The sequence below is a fragment of the Saccopteryx leptura genome, chromosome X, assembly GCF_036850995.1.
Source record: "Saccopteryx leptura isolate mSacLep1 chromosome X, mSacLep1_pri_phased_curated, whole genome shotgun sequence".
In the NCBI taxonomy this organism is placed as follows: Eukaryota; Metazoa; Chordata; class Mammalia; order Chiroptera; family Emballonuridae; genus Saccopteryx; species Saccopteryx leptura.
In genome coordinates this window covers 129,676,827-129,692,596 of record NC_089516.1, presented here as the reverse complement: position 1 = coordinate 129,692,596, position 15,770 = coordinate 129,676,827, and the positions used below count along the sequence as shown (strand labels likewise).

Here is a 15,770-nt window from a genome sequence, read left to right as displayed (position 1 = left end):
TTCTCCCTTACCTTTATATTCAGTTTGAGGGGAGTGTATAGATAGAAAAGTCCTCTTAAAAGGAAATGGTTGATGACTTTATCTTTTTAAACAGTTTAAACTATGAAAAAATGAAGGGTCCTTAAATGAAGCAGACAATGATAGTTAATTCAAAAAATAATAAGGTTTTAATAAGTGATAGTTAATTCAAAAAATCATAAGGATTACATTCTTTTTTTTTAAATAAGTATAGATCTATTTATTGGATTGTTCTTATTATTTTCATTTAGCAACAACATTCTTAGCTGATCATTTGACTCATTGATCTCTATATCACTAATTTTTGAATTTTCATTAAGATGTTAAGAGATGATCACTGAGTTGTTTGAATTTTTGCATTTGGACTGTGTTAGGCATCAAGCACCCTAACTGTGCCCTGTAGAAGCATGGATTCTCTGTAAAGGCATGCATAGAATGAACCCTTAAAAATCCATGGATAGAAATTGCGTTAAATTTTCTTACCCAGAATGGGGGTGGAAATGGGGATAAAAAGCACTTTACTTTATGCAAATAATCTACTGATATCTCAGTTTTAAAACATCTCCTTGAATGTACACTAGCCCTTTGTCTCTGAGGCTGATTCAATCCAACAGAGCCGTATTAATCCAATGAATACAGTTTAAAATTCTTTCCTTTATACTTTTATTTTTATATTTGTTTTATATACTCCCATATTCTGATATTTTTCCAAGATGACATTAGACTGTATTTTGTGTTTTCCAGCTTTGCTCTCTTCTCTAGCAGTTTATAAATTCTAAGTTTGTCTTATGGACTGGGAGCCTGTTCAATGATTAGAGCTAGAGAAATGTACTGCAACCTCATTTGTCATATTTACTCTACAGAAAACTTCTGACTCAACTCCTAAAGCCATGTGGAGATTTTAGCTGTATATCTAGCTGAGCAGAGTAGTTGCATGTGCTTTTTCACCGTATAAAATCACAATGTTGTACAACTAAAATAACTGTAAGTACTTTTTTAATTAAATTTTTAAATTATTTTTTTATGACAGAGACAGAGAGAGACACAGATAGGGACAGACAGACAGGAAGGGAGAGAGATGAGAAGCATCAATTTTTCATTGCAGCACCTTAGTTGTTCATTGATTGCTTTCTCATATGTGCCTTGACTTGCGGGCTACAGCAGAGTGAGCGACCTATTGCTCAAGCCAGCGACTTTGGGTTCAAGCTGGTGAGGCTTGCTCAAACCAGATGAGCCCGCGCTCAACCTGGCGACCTTGAGGTTTCGAACCTGGGTCCTCCACATCCTAGTCTGATGCTCTATCCACTGTGCCACTGCCTGGTCAGGCTTTAATTAATTTTTAAAATTTATTGTGTTAACATAGATTCAAGTATCTCACTCAATATAACACCTTCAACATTGAACAATGTGCCCCCATTACAACCACTTTGCCGCCCCCTCCTCTTACCTCCCTTCCATCCTTCCCTCTGGGACTTGACTGTACTGTTATCTGTATCTACTTGTTATGTGTATATAATTTCACTAATCCCTTCACCTTCTCTGATCCCATCTGCTCATCCCCCTTCCCTCTGACAGCTGTCCTTCTGCTTCCTGTGATCCTGCTTGTACCTCTATTCCATTCCTTAGTTCACTGTGTTCATTAGATTCCACATATGAATGAGATAATATGATATTGATCTTTCTCTGCCTGGCTTATGTCACTTACCATAATAATCTCCAGGTCCATCCATGCCATCACAAAAGGTGAAAATTCCTTCTTTTTCATGGCTGCGTAGTATTCCACTGTGTATATGCACCACTGCTTTTATATCTACTTGTCCACTGGTGGACACTTGGGCTGTTTCCAGGTCTTGTTTTAAAATAACTTAAGTACTTTTCAACAGATTCTAACCTATATTATCAGGTACTGAATGTAAAAAGTGAAGAAAATATCAAAAGCAGATTTGGGGTGTGTAAAGTCAGTCAAGGCCAACATAATTGTACCTTCTTGGCCCAGTTCTTTTCAGAAACACCTTTTTTGATTTTTGATCATTGCTTCAAAGTTGATTTATTTAATTTTTATCTATTGAAAGTGAAGACTAGGACCTGTCTAACATTTATAATATGATTTTACCCTTGTGATACCGTCCTAAAGTTTACAAATATACTTTTTAAAAAAATTTATTTATTTTACAAATGTACTTTAACAAACATCTTATATAGTAGAAAGGAAATACCACTTAAAATTTTTTTATGATTATGAATGCAGTACATGCTTTTAAAATATTATATTGATTGATTTTAGAGAGAAGGAGAGAGGAAGAGAGAGAGAGAGAGAGAGAGAGAGAGAGAGACAGCAAGATTGTAGTTGCTTTACTTTAGTTCAGTGGTTGCTTCTAGTATGTACCTTGACCAGGCAAGCCCAGGTTTCAAACTGGCAACACCAGTGTTTCAGGTTGATGCTCTCTCCACTGTGTCAGCCCAGGTCAGACTGCAGTGCATGCCTTTTAAAGAAAATTTGAAAATGCAGAGAATATAAAAAGAAAATAAAAATCATCTATAATTCCATCCAAAGATAACAATGATTCAATGGTAAAATCTTCTTTTTTCCTCCAGTCTTTTTTCTTTGCATGTGTGTGTCTGTATTACAGTTTTCATTATATTATATATACTGCCTTAAATCCCAATTATCCCCATTAATTATTTTTTGTGAATATTCTAGTTCATTAAGTATTTTCTTAAAACTTCATTTTTTATGGCAACATAGTTTCCATTGTCTGCATATAGGGTAATTTTTTGGACTTAATCATCTATTTAGAATGTTTTTGACATTTCTAATAACAGCTCATGCTATGATTAACATTCTGGTACATAAATATTTGAGTGCATTTATGATTCTTATATTAGGATAAATTCTTAAAATGTTAGGATTACTGGGTCAAAAATATATATAAAGATTTAAGAGTTCTTTGCTGTCTTACAAATTGCACATTGAAAGTTGTTTATGTTTATGCCCTTAGCAGAGTATGAGTAGAGAACAGTTAGTATTATACTTATTTTATAGATGCAAAAGCTTGTGTCAAGTCTTGCAAAAGGTCAGATGACTAATACCACTTTTTCTTTAGTTTTTCTGACAGTTCTATATTCTCTACTTTACTATTGTTGTAGTAAACCTAGTAACAGGTCTATAGTGATTTAGCCATGCCACTTGTGAAACAAAACAATGCATTTGGGCCTTAAAATAAATTTATTTCTATTATTATTTACAAACTAATGCATTTGGAATCTGATATATAGTGAGGACTAATCACGAATGCGTGGCTCACTGCCAAAGCATTATTTCATATTTTCAATATGGGTTTTCATTTGAACCTACAATGCTCACTACAGAGATGATGTTGAACTGAGCAATAATAGCCTAAAGTGATTTTGTTGTTTGTTGGTCACCCAAAGCTGGTTTACAGTATTATTCTTTATACAATAATGTTCTTTCCAGTTCAACATCAAAACATTGAAAAGATGGCTTTTGGATCTGCCTGGATAGCTTGTTTGGTTTGAGCCTTGTCCCGAAGTCCAGAGGTTGCCGGTTCCATCCCCTGTCAGGGCACCTACAGGAACAGATCGATGTTCTGTCTCATCCTCTCTCTCTTTCTAAAATCAATACAATAAACTAAAAAATAAAAAAGAAAAGAAGGAAAGATGACTTTTATCAGGATTAAATCTACTCTCAAATTATAACTAACCCTTTACATTTACAAAATGGATGAATAATTTTGTTGATTCTCTTTTTTGGAAGAATAAAAAAACACATGACTACAGAATGAGATGGGATATTAGCAATTAAAGATGAATTCCTTAATTAGAACATAACCAGCCTGACCAGCTGGTGGCACAGTGGATAGAGCATCGGACTGGGATGTGGAGGACCCAGATTCCAGACCCTGAGGTCGCCAGCTTGAGTGCGGGCTCATCTAGTTTGAGCAAAGCTCACCAGCTTGGACCCAAGGTCGCTGGCTCGAGCATAGGGTCACTCAGTTTGCTGTAACCCCACGGTCAAGGCACATATGAGAAAGCAATGAATGAACAACTAAGGTGTTGCAACAAAGAATTGATGCTTCTCATCTCTCTCCCTTCCTGTCTGTCTCTGTCTGTCCTTATCTGTCCCTCTCTCTGACTCTCTCTTTGTCTCTGTAAAAACAAAACAAAGAAACCAACCAAACAAACAAACAAAAAACATAACCAAATCAAGTGTGGACTGTAAAACAAACATCTTCCTTTTCTCCATACAAAAATGGAACAATATTGCCAAGAGGACAAGCTGCTTCAGTTGTCTTCATTTCTATCCCATAGCACACATTCAGTTCTTAGAAATGCTAAGCACTGTGGTCTTTGCCTGAGAATGTCCCCTTCAGAACTTCCAGGTCACAAGAGAGTAAAATCTGCACTCTGCTTAAGGTTTCTTGCCCTTTCCCTTAGAGAATCAATATGATAACATTGTTTTGCTTCTGGATTCCCAGGTAGACAGGATATGAATTAGAACTACAACTAGTCAGATTTTGAAAACAGGAAAAAGGCTATCTTATTTGAGGTTGTGTTTTCCTTAGTATCACTTCACCTTGGGAATCACCCCTCTCACCCTCAGTGTTTAATAGTTACTATTGCTTCTGGAGTCAGGAATGAATTGCTACAAATCTTCTTGTTGTATCCTGATATGCCTTTGGGGCAAAGGGGGAAGCTTTTTAAGGGTTAATATAGTCTGTAGTCTTAGGCTTTTACCACTGCTATTTCAAATCATACTATCTTAGTGAAATAAGAGTCTCTGTAATAAGAATTTAATTGTATTTAACAAAAATCAAAGATGCCTAGGAATTGTGTTCATGCTATAATAATTGCCTAAAATATGGTATAATGTTTCACACTTTGGTTATTTTATGTTGATTGAATAACCTTTAAGGTAGATGGCAATTCTCAATGGCTTTAGGAATAAAGACCTAAATGACCTAATAATATTTCTAAATGTAGCATTTCTTCAGTGTTTCAGGAATTGATAATTTACTCAGCTTTATTGAAATATAATTGACATATAACATTGTGTGAGTTTAAGATATACAGTATAATAATTTGATATATGTATATGTTGTGAATGATCACCACAGTAAAGTTATTTAACACATGTATCACATCACATAGTTATGGTGTATGTGTGTTTGTGTATATGTATGTGGTGAGAGCTTTAAAATCTATTCTCTCAGCAGCTTTCAAATATACAATACAATATTGTTAACAGGTCACCATGTTGCACATTACCCCCCCCCTGAACTTATTTATCTTATAAATAAATGGAAGTTGTTACCTTTTCATCACCTTCACCTAAAGACATGACAAATTTTTTATGAAGGTATTCATACTTAATTCAGATAGTGATAATATTGTAGGTCCTTGTTGATTAACTGTTTTCACACAGCAAGAAATATATTTTGAATATGTGCATCTGCTGAAGTCAGATTCTTTTTTTTTTTTTTTTTTTTTTGTATTTTTCTGAAGCTGGAAATGGGGAGGCAGTCAGACAAACTCCCGCATGTGCCTGACCGGGATCCACCCGGCACACCCACCAGGGGGCCGATGCTCTGCCCATCCGGGGCCTCGCTCTGTTGCAACCAGAGCCAGTCTAGCACCTGAGGCAGAGGCCATGGAGCCATCCCCAGCGCCCGGGTCATCTTTGCTCCAATGGAGCCTAGGCTGCGGGAGGGGAAGAGAGAGACAGAGAGGAAGGAGAGGGGGAGGGGTGGAGAAGCAGATGGGCACTTCTCCTGTGTGCCCTGGCCGGGAATCAAACTCGGGACATCCGCACACCAGGCCGACGCTCTACCACTGAGCCAACTGGCCAGGGCTGAAGTCAGATTCTTAAGAAATTTCATGTTACAGTAAGCATCTTGAAACAGATATTGATTGATGGATTCGTTCAATACAGAAGTATTTATTGAGCATCTACAAAGTGTACTAGATACTGTGGGGTGACATGTAAGGCGCAATTTCTACTCTCAAAAGAGTTTATAGTCTAGATGATAAAGAGGCCATGCACACGTTACCCTTTTTTGAACTAAGGCCAGATGAGGTGGACGCTACTGAAGAAAGGATATAAGAGGCTAACATTCATTATAGGTAGATATAATGGCCTGAACAAAAACTTTGAGGCAGGAAAATTGAGCTTGTCTGATGCCAAAGAAACTATTTGAGCTGGAATAAAATGTTCTTTAAAGAAAATAGTATAGTGGAAGATGAGTTTAAAAGAAGACAGGGTACAGAATACCCTCATTTCTATTTCCCAGCTCTTTTCATGCTTAGAACTCAATTAATATGAATAAATTATTTTAAAAAAGCTTTGTCTAATTGAAAAGCAACACCCAAAGAACAATATTTTGAAGTTAATCTGTGTAACATGTGATATTATAAAAAAAAACATTCAGGGTGTTCTACTTTAAACAACCCCCTCTTTAATCCTGCATATATCATGTGGACCACCCAGTGAGAACAGATGAAAATGAAAAACTTAGACTAGAAAATTTTGCCATAGTGGTTAACATCCTATTGGCAAGGTGAGCAGCTGTGTGTTTTCAAGTTCACTACTTTCTAGTTAAATTATATAGTGTGTATTTCTGAATGTTTGAAAGTAAAAATCATTGATCAAATTATCTCATATATGATCCCTTCAATGAGATACTCCACTAGACAGGGAATGGCCCAGAATCTGTCCTTGACATATTATCTGTTTTTTTTCTCTCTTGTTCTATCTTGGCCACTCCCTTCATTTGTTATGTTCTTTAAAAGCAAGACCCTAAAACTTGACATTTCATACCAATATTCTAAGGTAAATTTTGTAATGCTTTGAATTAATGGCAGGGAATCAGAGGTAGGGGTGGTTTAAAATGGCGAATAATGAATAATTCATTTTTATGTGACTTGGAAAGTCTGTTTATGGTTACATTTGACTATGGATGAGTCTGTTTTTGAAATTCACTTTCAAACTAAATAATGAAGTCACACTATAAAGGGTTGACTTGGGCTGCTGCGAAGCTGCCCTCATGTCCTGCAACCTGTTTCACTCTGGGCAGAGAATTAAAACATCTGTTATCCAACATACTAGTTACATGGCCTCATTCTAACATGTCTAACTGAAATACTTTATTCTGTGGCTTTCAGCTATTTCCTTTTACTTTCTCCTCAATAAAAATGGAAAAGTCCATAATCAGAGGACTTAAAAAGGAAAAGTAGGATGGTTGTATATAGCAAACTGTAGTGAAAGAATATAAGCATAAAATGGAAGGATTATGGCTCAGTGATGTAATCAAATCTTTGAGAGATTGCATGAAATAAAAGGGTTGAAGCAAACCCAAGATAACATGACATTTAATGTTCAAGGAGTTATTAGTCAAATCAAACAAAAAGCTCACACAGAAAAAAAATAGTTTTTTTTAAGATAATGTACTGCCACAATGCAATTGAAAGATTGGTGGTGGGGGAGAACAGATGGCTACAGAACGTGGATGGCAGGATTGTAAATTATTTTTGGAAAAGCAAATGAGAGTAATCTTGTCCCTCAACAGGAAGAAATATGTCATTGTGACTTAGTAATTTTTTTGGAACAAATTGGAACGCAGGTAAACCTTCGGTGCTTTCAATAGGTATCATAATTAGCACTGGATCATTTCTGTGTGTTTTCCAGGGTCTGCTCCTGAAGACCAGGGTCTATTTCAAAATTATGCTCATTCAATAAGCCATTGTGAATTAAATCTTATCAATGTGTTTAACTCTGTTTTTGGGAAACTATGTATTTTCAGCCATTAGCACCTCTTGGTTTGAATAATGTAATGCATTTCATATATTAAAATTTGCTGTTTCCCACTCCATCACTCATTTTAATCTGTTTTAAGCTTACCTTCTTACCTTTGTTTAGTTTTAAAAGTCTTCCTTATTTCTACTGTGTTAGGATTTGGTTAATGAGTTCACTTCACCTCATCAATATCTATTTTTTTTATTTGAAAGACTAATTATACCGTTTTTCAACTTTCATCTATTCAGACCGAGTGTCTGAGGTTTATAATATGCCTTTAAATAGCAGCTCCTTCACCCCCCTGAAAAAATCAGCTAAATTTCTCAAGCTTTCATGTCTTGTCATCTATGGAGCCTACAATAGTATATTGCAACCCAGGTGAAATAAACATCTTGCTTGTACTCCTGGGTGCCATTTTGTTCATTTTAATACTTTATGGATGATTTACATCTCAGCAACATTCTTTAGATTTTGGAGGAGAATACATACCGTATTGCCTGTGCTTTTTGTTGGCTGGCCTGAGGGCCTGTTGAATTCTCTATAATATTTGTTCATTAGCAAGAGAATGCCAAAGGATAGTGTTTATGCCTGGCATCATTTTTAAAAATTCATTATCCTTGCAGTTTACTTTTGTTGTAAACTTCTAGGATGGCAGCCTGCCCATTAACCAAAATTTAGAAGACTACATTATTGAGGTTCCAGGCATCCATTAATTGTGCAATTCCTGCCAGTTAGGTGACTTTCACTAGGGCTACTTTATAAGGGTATAAAAACTTCCTAGCAAATTCAGCTTTTTATTAAGTACTCAGCAGTTCCTATTTCAGGAATAGAGTCTATAGCAAGAAATATAAGAGAAAGGAAAGGCTTTTTGTTTTCTGTGGGTCTCTTTTAAACATGCTACCATTTTTGCAGTTGGCACTAAATGAGAGAGACAATTGTCACTCAGAAAGGATGGTTTTAACACCTGTAATTTAGGGACACAAAGTGAGGCAGAGTAGTAATAAATGTCTCGGTCCCAGGGCATTTAGGTCAGGCATATTTTTTACAGCATTGATGCTGTTCCTACCTAAGATTGTAGGAATCAGTGGCACATGCAACAATAGTAAAAGCCCCTACAGCAAAAATGGAATTGAAGGAAAAGAAGAGACATACTTTTTTTATATATAAATTTTTATTAATGTTAATGGGGTGACATCAATAAATTAGGGTACATATATTCAAAGAAAACATGTCCAGATTATCTTGTCATTCACTTATGTTGCATACCCATCACCCAAAGTCAGATTGTCCTCCGTCACCTTTTATCTAGTTTTCTTTGTGCCTCTCCCCCTCCCCATCTCCGCCTTCCCTCCTGCACCCCCCCTCCCCCCACCCCCAGTAACCACCACACTCTTGTCCATGTCAAGAAGAGACATACTTTGAAGGCAATAGGCAAATGATCAGTTGAAGTAGCCAGGTTCACTTAAGTTGTAAAAACTTAAAAACAGCAGCTATATCTTCTTTTCTTCCTCCTCTCATCTCTATTTTCCTTCATCCCCATTCATCTCAAGGTCCCATTTAAAAAGCTCGAAGCAGTCTAGGAATGAAGAAAAGACAGTGGGTAGAAGGACAAGTCATTCTAGTATTTTAGTTGCTTTCTCTCTCACATCCACTCCAGCACTATTTGTTGCACAAATAGTTTGAGCTCCAAAGGACCATGAATTATATACTAACAAAAACAAGAATGTGTCTTTATCAAGATGCCTACAGATGCAGTTAAGTAGCTGCAGTTAGGTAGCCAAGTACAACTAGTTTTGTCCTGGAAGAAGCTACATTTACATCTTTTAGCATCCCTTTGACATTTACATACCAAAGGATGATATCTGAAATGCAAAGAAAAGAAAAGACATGGGATTTATGGTCTTGAAACAGAAAATTGCACTTTTTCTTCTTGTCATTTTCCTTAAAAGCCTTTGGAGGAAATGTTGTTTAATGTGCCTGGAGACATCCAATTTAAAAGATAACGTACTATCATCTTCAAGTTCCTTTGGCATTGAACAGGTTTAAGGACCACATTTCTGTCCTGTTTGGTATCCTTGTTGATACTTTTGGAAGGTACTAACTGTATTGACACCATTTTCAGTACTGTCTGCTTATCTTTCTCATTATGCAGTAACATGATTCTACTTCCTGTATTGCACTAACTACTTGAGGATGGTGATGTGCCACTTCATATCACTTAATCACTTATTTGATGCTACTTTGTATGTAGTTAAAAGTGTATGATCTCTTCCCTGGTATTTTTTATTCGAAGATTTTATGTTTTTATTTATTTATTTATTTTTATTTATTTATTTTACGGAGACAGAGAGTGAGTCAGAGAGAAGGATAAACAGGGACAGACAGACAGGAATAGAGAGAGATGAGAAGCATCAATCATTAGTTTTTCATTGCACATTGCAACACCTTAGTTGTTCATTGATTGCTTTCTCATACGTGCCTTGACCGCGGGCCTTCAGCAGACTGAGTAACCCCTTGCTGGAGTCAGTGACCTTGGGTTCAAGCTGGTGAGCTTTTGGTCAAACCAGATGAGCCCACGCTAAAGCTGGCGACCTTGGGGTCTCGAACCTGGGTCGTCTGCATCCCAGTCCAACGCTCTATCCACTGCGCCACCGCCTGGTCAGGCGAAGATTTTATGTTTTTAAAAGAAAATTCTTTTGGGTGGTGATAGTTGTTAATATTTGTTTAGTGTTCCCTTTAAGAAAGGATGGTATATTTAAAACTATTTATTTTGCATCTGCTATGTGAGATATGCTATGTAAAGCACTGAGCACAATGCCTCTCACATAGGAGGTAAGAGATGAAGAAGATCTTAATTTGGGCAGTAGCAGTAGAGATAGAGAAAAAGGGGAAATGTGTGTGAGAAACATTGAGAAAAGGAGAACTGATAGGACTTGGTAACAGGATGAGTGATGATTAGTGAGAAGAAGAAATAAAAGATATTTTTATTTTACTTTACACTTTCAGATCTATTAGTAATTGAGAACTAACATGGTAATGCCGTGAGTAAATACAAGAAAGTTGGTTGAAGTAATAAAGACTGTGGGTCATTCACTACATGAAGGAAGATGATGACTTTGGTCATGTTTTGTGATATGGGTGACACACCCATAGGGAGATGTCCAAGAAGGAATCAGAAACGTAGAAGTAAAGCGCTGGAGAGAGGTTGGAACTTAGAAGTCCACAATTCTCTGCATAAGGTATCATAATTTAAACCATAAAAGTTGAAAAGTTTGCCAAATAAGAGTTTTTAGAAGAAAATCTAGCAAAGGAATGGTCAGAGAATCAGAATGAGAACCTTGGGAATATTTTAGCTTGGAAGGTAGAGAGGTCAAAAAAGATTAGTGGCACCTGACTAGTTGATGATGCAGTGGATAGAGCATTGACCTGGGATGCTGAGGACCCAGATTCGAAACCTGAGGTCACTAGCTTGAGTGCTGGCTCATCTGACTTGAGTGTGGGATCATAGACATGACCCCATGGCTGCTGGTTTGAAAAAGGGGTCACTGGTTAAGCTGGAGCTCCCTGGTCAAGGCATGTAAGAGAAGCAATCAATAAGCAACTAAAATGACTTAACTATGAGTTGTTGTTGCTCATCTCTTTCCCTTCCTTTCCCCCAACCCTGTGTGTCCGAAAAAAAAAGAAACAAATAAACAAAAAGAAAGAAGGAGCAGTATCAAATACTACAGAAAGTTAGAAAAGGATGGAGATTAGATGTGGCCATCATGTTTAGCAACTATGAAGTCATTGGTGACAGTTGAGGACCAAATATCGTTAGAATAATGGGTATGAAAGCTACATTGATTGGAGTCCAGGAAGTTTGTGTTAATTCCTCTTTTAATATATTTTGAAGTGAGGAGTAGAGTATGATAGCTTGAGACAGAAGAGAAGGAGAAGAAATTACACGAAGAGACAAATATTAAGACAGAGAGGCAGGACATTGTAGGAAATCATGTCTAATATGTTTAGTTTTATCATGTAAAGATAAATGTCATTTGCTAAAACAAAGAAGACAGGATTGGGTTTGGGAGTTAGTAAATTGAGAGAAATGAAAAATGGAAAAGGTTTAGGTAGGCTTCCCCAGGAAATGACAGTAATCTGCAAGATATAAGTAAAAGGCTTGTTAAACATCAACCAGGGTTTATCTAAGATTAAGCTATATTGTGAGTTCATACCATCAACATGACTAAATTTCAAGTGCTACTGGAGAAAATAGGAATGGAAGCAGAGAAAAATAATGATTTTGGAATTGAAATATTGAGGATGGAAAAGCGTCACACCATAAGGACTTTTAGGGGACTACCAAGAACATTGCATATTTGGGTGAAAAATGGTGATTACTTAAATCATGTATTTTCTGACCATTCATTCCCTTTCAAACAAATGAAATTAATTGATCTTCCAAATATGGCTTAAAAAGAGAAAAGGGATTCCCTCCACCCCTAACTTATTGTTGTTAGAGTGATGATTGATATGTCATCACTAAATAATAAGAGGTGAATTTATATGTGTGAGAATTCATTGAATTCATATGAAACATAAATTTAGGATTTCTGTAATTTCATGGGACTCTTAGAACTAGAAAAAAGTCACTGTCTTCTTACCTTTGGACGGTTCATGTTATTATTCTGTACTCATTAATAAAGTAGGCTGTGTTATTCAAGCTTGCAATGTGTTTATGTTGCTATGATTTGTGCCAGTACTCTTTCGTATCACCCTTACAGCTGCTTGTGTCCACTGAACCTCAACAGGTGTGACATAATGGGAAACCTCAAGAAGACTCTGAAAACATTGGTTAGCAGTAGATTCTGAGTGTACTTTGAATGAAGCTATTAGCTGTTAGAGTTGATTTTGCAAGGTATTTCTTCCAAAACTCAATAGTTCTTAGGCACCATACATTTGATCTAAAATGACAGTTCTTGTGAGAATCACAAGAAGCTGTTATTAACTATAGCTTATATTTTTTGAGATGTAGAGGACTGTCATGTTTAACTCTAGAGACACTCATTTTCCTATCATTACATTTCCTCAAGTATTTACTGTGTGAAAGAAAAGAATGGGCACGGGACAAAAAAAAAAAAAAAGTGGGCAGTGCTAAACACTAGAAGCCTTGAACTCAGTGAAAGGAACTAGAGAAATTAGGCTAATCTCATCTCAATTCCACTTAGGATCTGTGATAGCTATTTCTGGAGGTTTTTTAGGTTCATTAGAACTTCTTCGTAAGTGTTTTTAAACCATCTCTGGTCCCTGATAGTTATTAGCTGTAAAGCCCTTTACAAAGCCTCCAAAGCATTTCTGGGCTTAAGTAGATACAGATGGGAAAGAGGGTCTATATAGCTGTGTTCTGCTTTGCAATGGACCCAAGAGAAAACCCTAGTCAAAGAATAAGTATTGGCAGCCGAAGAGGGGAGGAAGGTGGCCAGCAACTATGGCCTATTGAAAAGAAAGTGAAAGTTCATTAGAGTGACTCCGCTTAGGTCCCAGTAGATGGTTTCCTTTTCAAATCACACCTTCTCATGAGATCTTCTCTTTTTTTTCCTCCAGATGGAACTCATCTCATGCTCTACTTTACCAGTATCCCTTTAAAGGGTCTGTTATTTGGTATCTTGTATTTGATGTTGTTGTTATTTTATATTTTAGCAGCTAATTGTAAACCTGCCTTATCTCCTCGATTGAACTTTGAACTCCATGATGAGAGATATGGTGACTTTTTCTTTGTCTTGCCCACAGCATCTATTACAGTGCCTTGGCCATAGTGACTGCTTATTAAATCTTCACTGAATGAACAAGTGAATGCAGGTTATGATATGCCATTTCTCCCACTGATTCTGGAAGTATTTTTGAAGCATTACCATTAAGGAATAGAGGGAATTTTTTTTTATATAATTTTATTTTTTTAATGGGGTGACATCAATAAATCAGGATACATATATTCAAAGATAACAAGTCCAGGTTATCTTGTCGTTCAATTATTTTGCATACCCACCACCCAAAGTCAGATTGTCCTCTGTCACCTTCTATCTTGTTTTCTTTGTGCCCCTCCCCACCCCCTATCCCTCTCCCATTCCCCCCTCCCCCCCCCGTAACCACCACACTCTTATAAATGTCTCTTAGTTTCACTATTATGTCCCACCTACGTATGGAATAATACAGTTCCTGTTTTTTTCTGATTTACTTATTTCGCTTCGTATCATGTTATCAAGATCCCACCATTTTGCTGTAAATGTTCCGATGTCATAATTTCTTATGGCTGAGTAGTATTCCATAGTGTATATGTGCCACATCTTCTTTATCCAGTCATCTATTGATGGGCTTTTTGGTTGTTTCCATGTCCTGGCCACTGTGAACAATGCTGCAATAAACATGGGGCTGCATGTGTCTTTACGTATCAATGTTTCTGAGTTTTTGGGATATATACCCAGTAGAGGAATTGCTGCGTCATAAGGTAGTTCTATTTTCAGTTTTTTGAGGAACCACCATACTTTCTTCCATAATGGTTGTACTACTTTACATTCCCACCAACAGTGTATGAGGGTTCCTTTTTCTCCACAGCCTCTCCAACATTTGCTGTTACCTGACTTGCTAATAACAGCTAATCGAACAGGTGTGAGGTGGTATCTCATTGCCGTTTTGATTTGCATTTCTCTAATAGCTAAAGAAGATGAGCATCTTTTCATATATCTGTTGGCCATTTGTATTTCTTCCTGGGAGAAGTGTCTATTCATATCCTCTTCCCATTTTTTTATTGGATTGTTTGTTTGTTTGTTGTTGAGTTTTATGAGTTCTTTGTATATTTTGGATATTAGGCCCTTATCTGAGCTGTCGTTTGAAAAAATCATTTCCCATTTAGTTGGCTTTCTGTTTATTTTGTTATCAGTTTCTCTTGCTGAGCAAAAACTCCTTAGTCTGATGTAGTCCCATTCATTAATTTTTGCCTTCACTTCTCTTGCCATTGGAGTCAAATTCATAAAATGCTCTTTAAAACCCAGGTCCCTGAGTTGAGTACCTATGTCTTCTTCTATGTACTTAATTGTTTCAGGTCTTATGTTTAGATCTTTGATCCATTTTGAGTTAATTTTTGTACAGGGGGAGAGACTGTAGTCCAGTTTCATTCCTTTGCATGTGGCTTTCCAGTTTTCCCAGCACCATTTATTGAAGAGGCTTTCTTTTCTCCATTGTGTGTTGTTGGCCCCTTTATCAAAAATTATTTGACTATATATATGTGGTTTTATTTCTGGACTTTCTATTCTGTTCCATTGGTCTGAGTGTCTATTTTTCTGCCAATACCATGCTGTTTTGATTGTCGTGGCCCTATAATAGAGTTTGAAGTCAGGTATTGAAATGCCCCCAGCTTCATTCTTTTTCTTTAGGATTGCTTTGGCTATTCGGGGTTTTTTATAGTTCCATATAAATCTGATGATTTTTTGCTCTATTTCTTTAAAAAATGTCATTGGAAGTTTGATGGGAATTGCATTAAATTTGTATATTGCTTTGGGTAATATAGCCATCTTAATTATATTTATTCTTCCTAGCCAAGAACAAGGTATATTCTTCCATCTCATTATATCTTTTTCGATTTCCCTTAACAATGGTTTATAGTTTTCATTATATAAGTCCTTTACATTCTTTGTTATGTTTATTCCTAAGTATTTTATTTTTTTTGTTGCAATCGTGAAGGGGATTGTTCTTTTGAGTTCCTTCTCAGTTGTTTCATTGTTGGCATATAGAAAGGCTATTGACTTCTGTATGTTAATTTTGTATCCTGCGACCTTACTGTATTGGCTTATTGTTTCTAGTAGTCTTTTTGTGGATTCTTTGGGGTTTTCGATGTATAGTATCATATCATCTGCAAAAAGTGATACCTTTACTTCTTCTTTTCCGATATGGATGCCTTTTATTTCTT

At 36.4% G+C, this 15,770-nt stretch overlaps 1 protein-coding gene across 1 annotated transcript in view; it reads left to right on the top strand.

Annotated features, from left to right (window-relative positions):
- Positions 1-15,770, top strand: part of GPC3 (glypican 3) — a 632,751-nt gene that overhangs the window by 122,125 nt on the left and 494,856 nt on the right. The window lies entirely within an intron of this gene.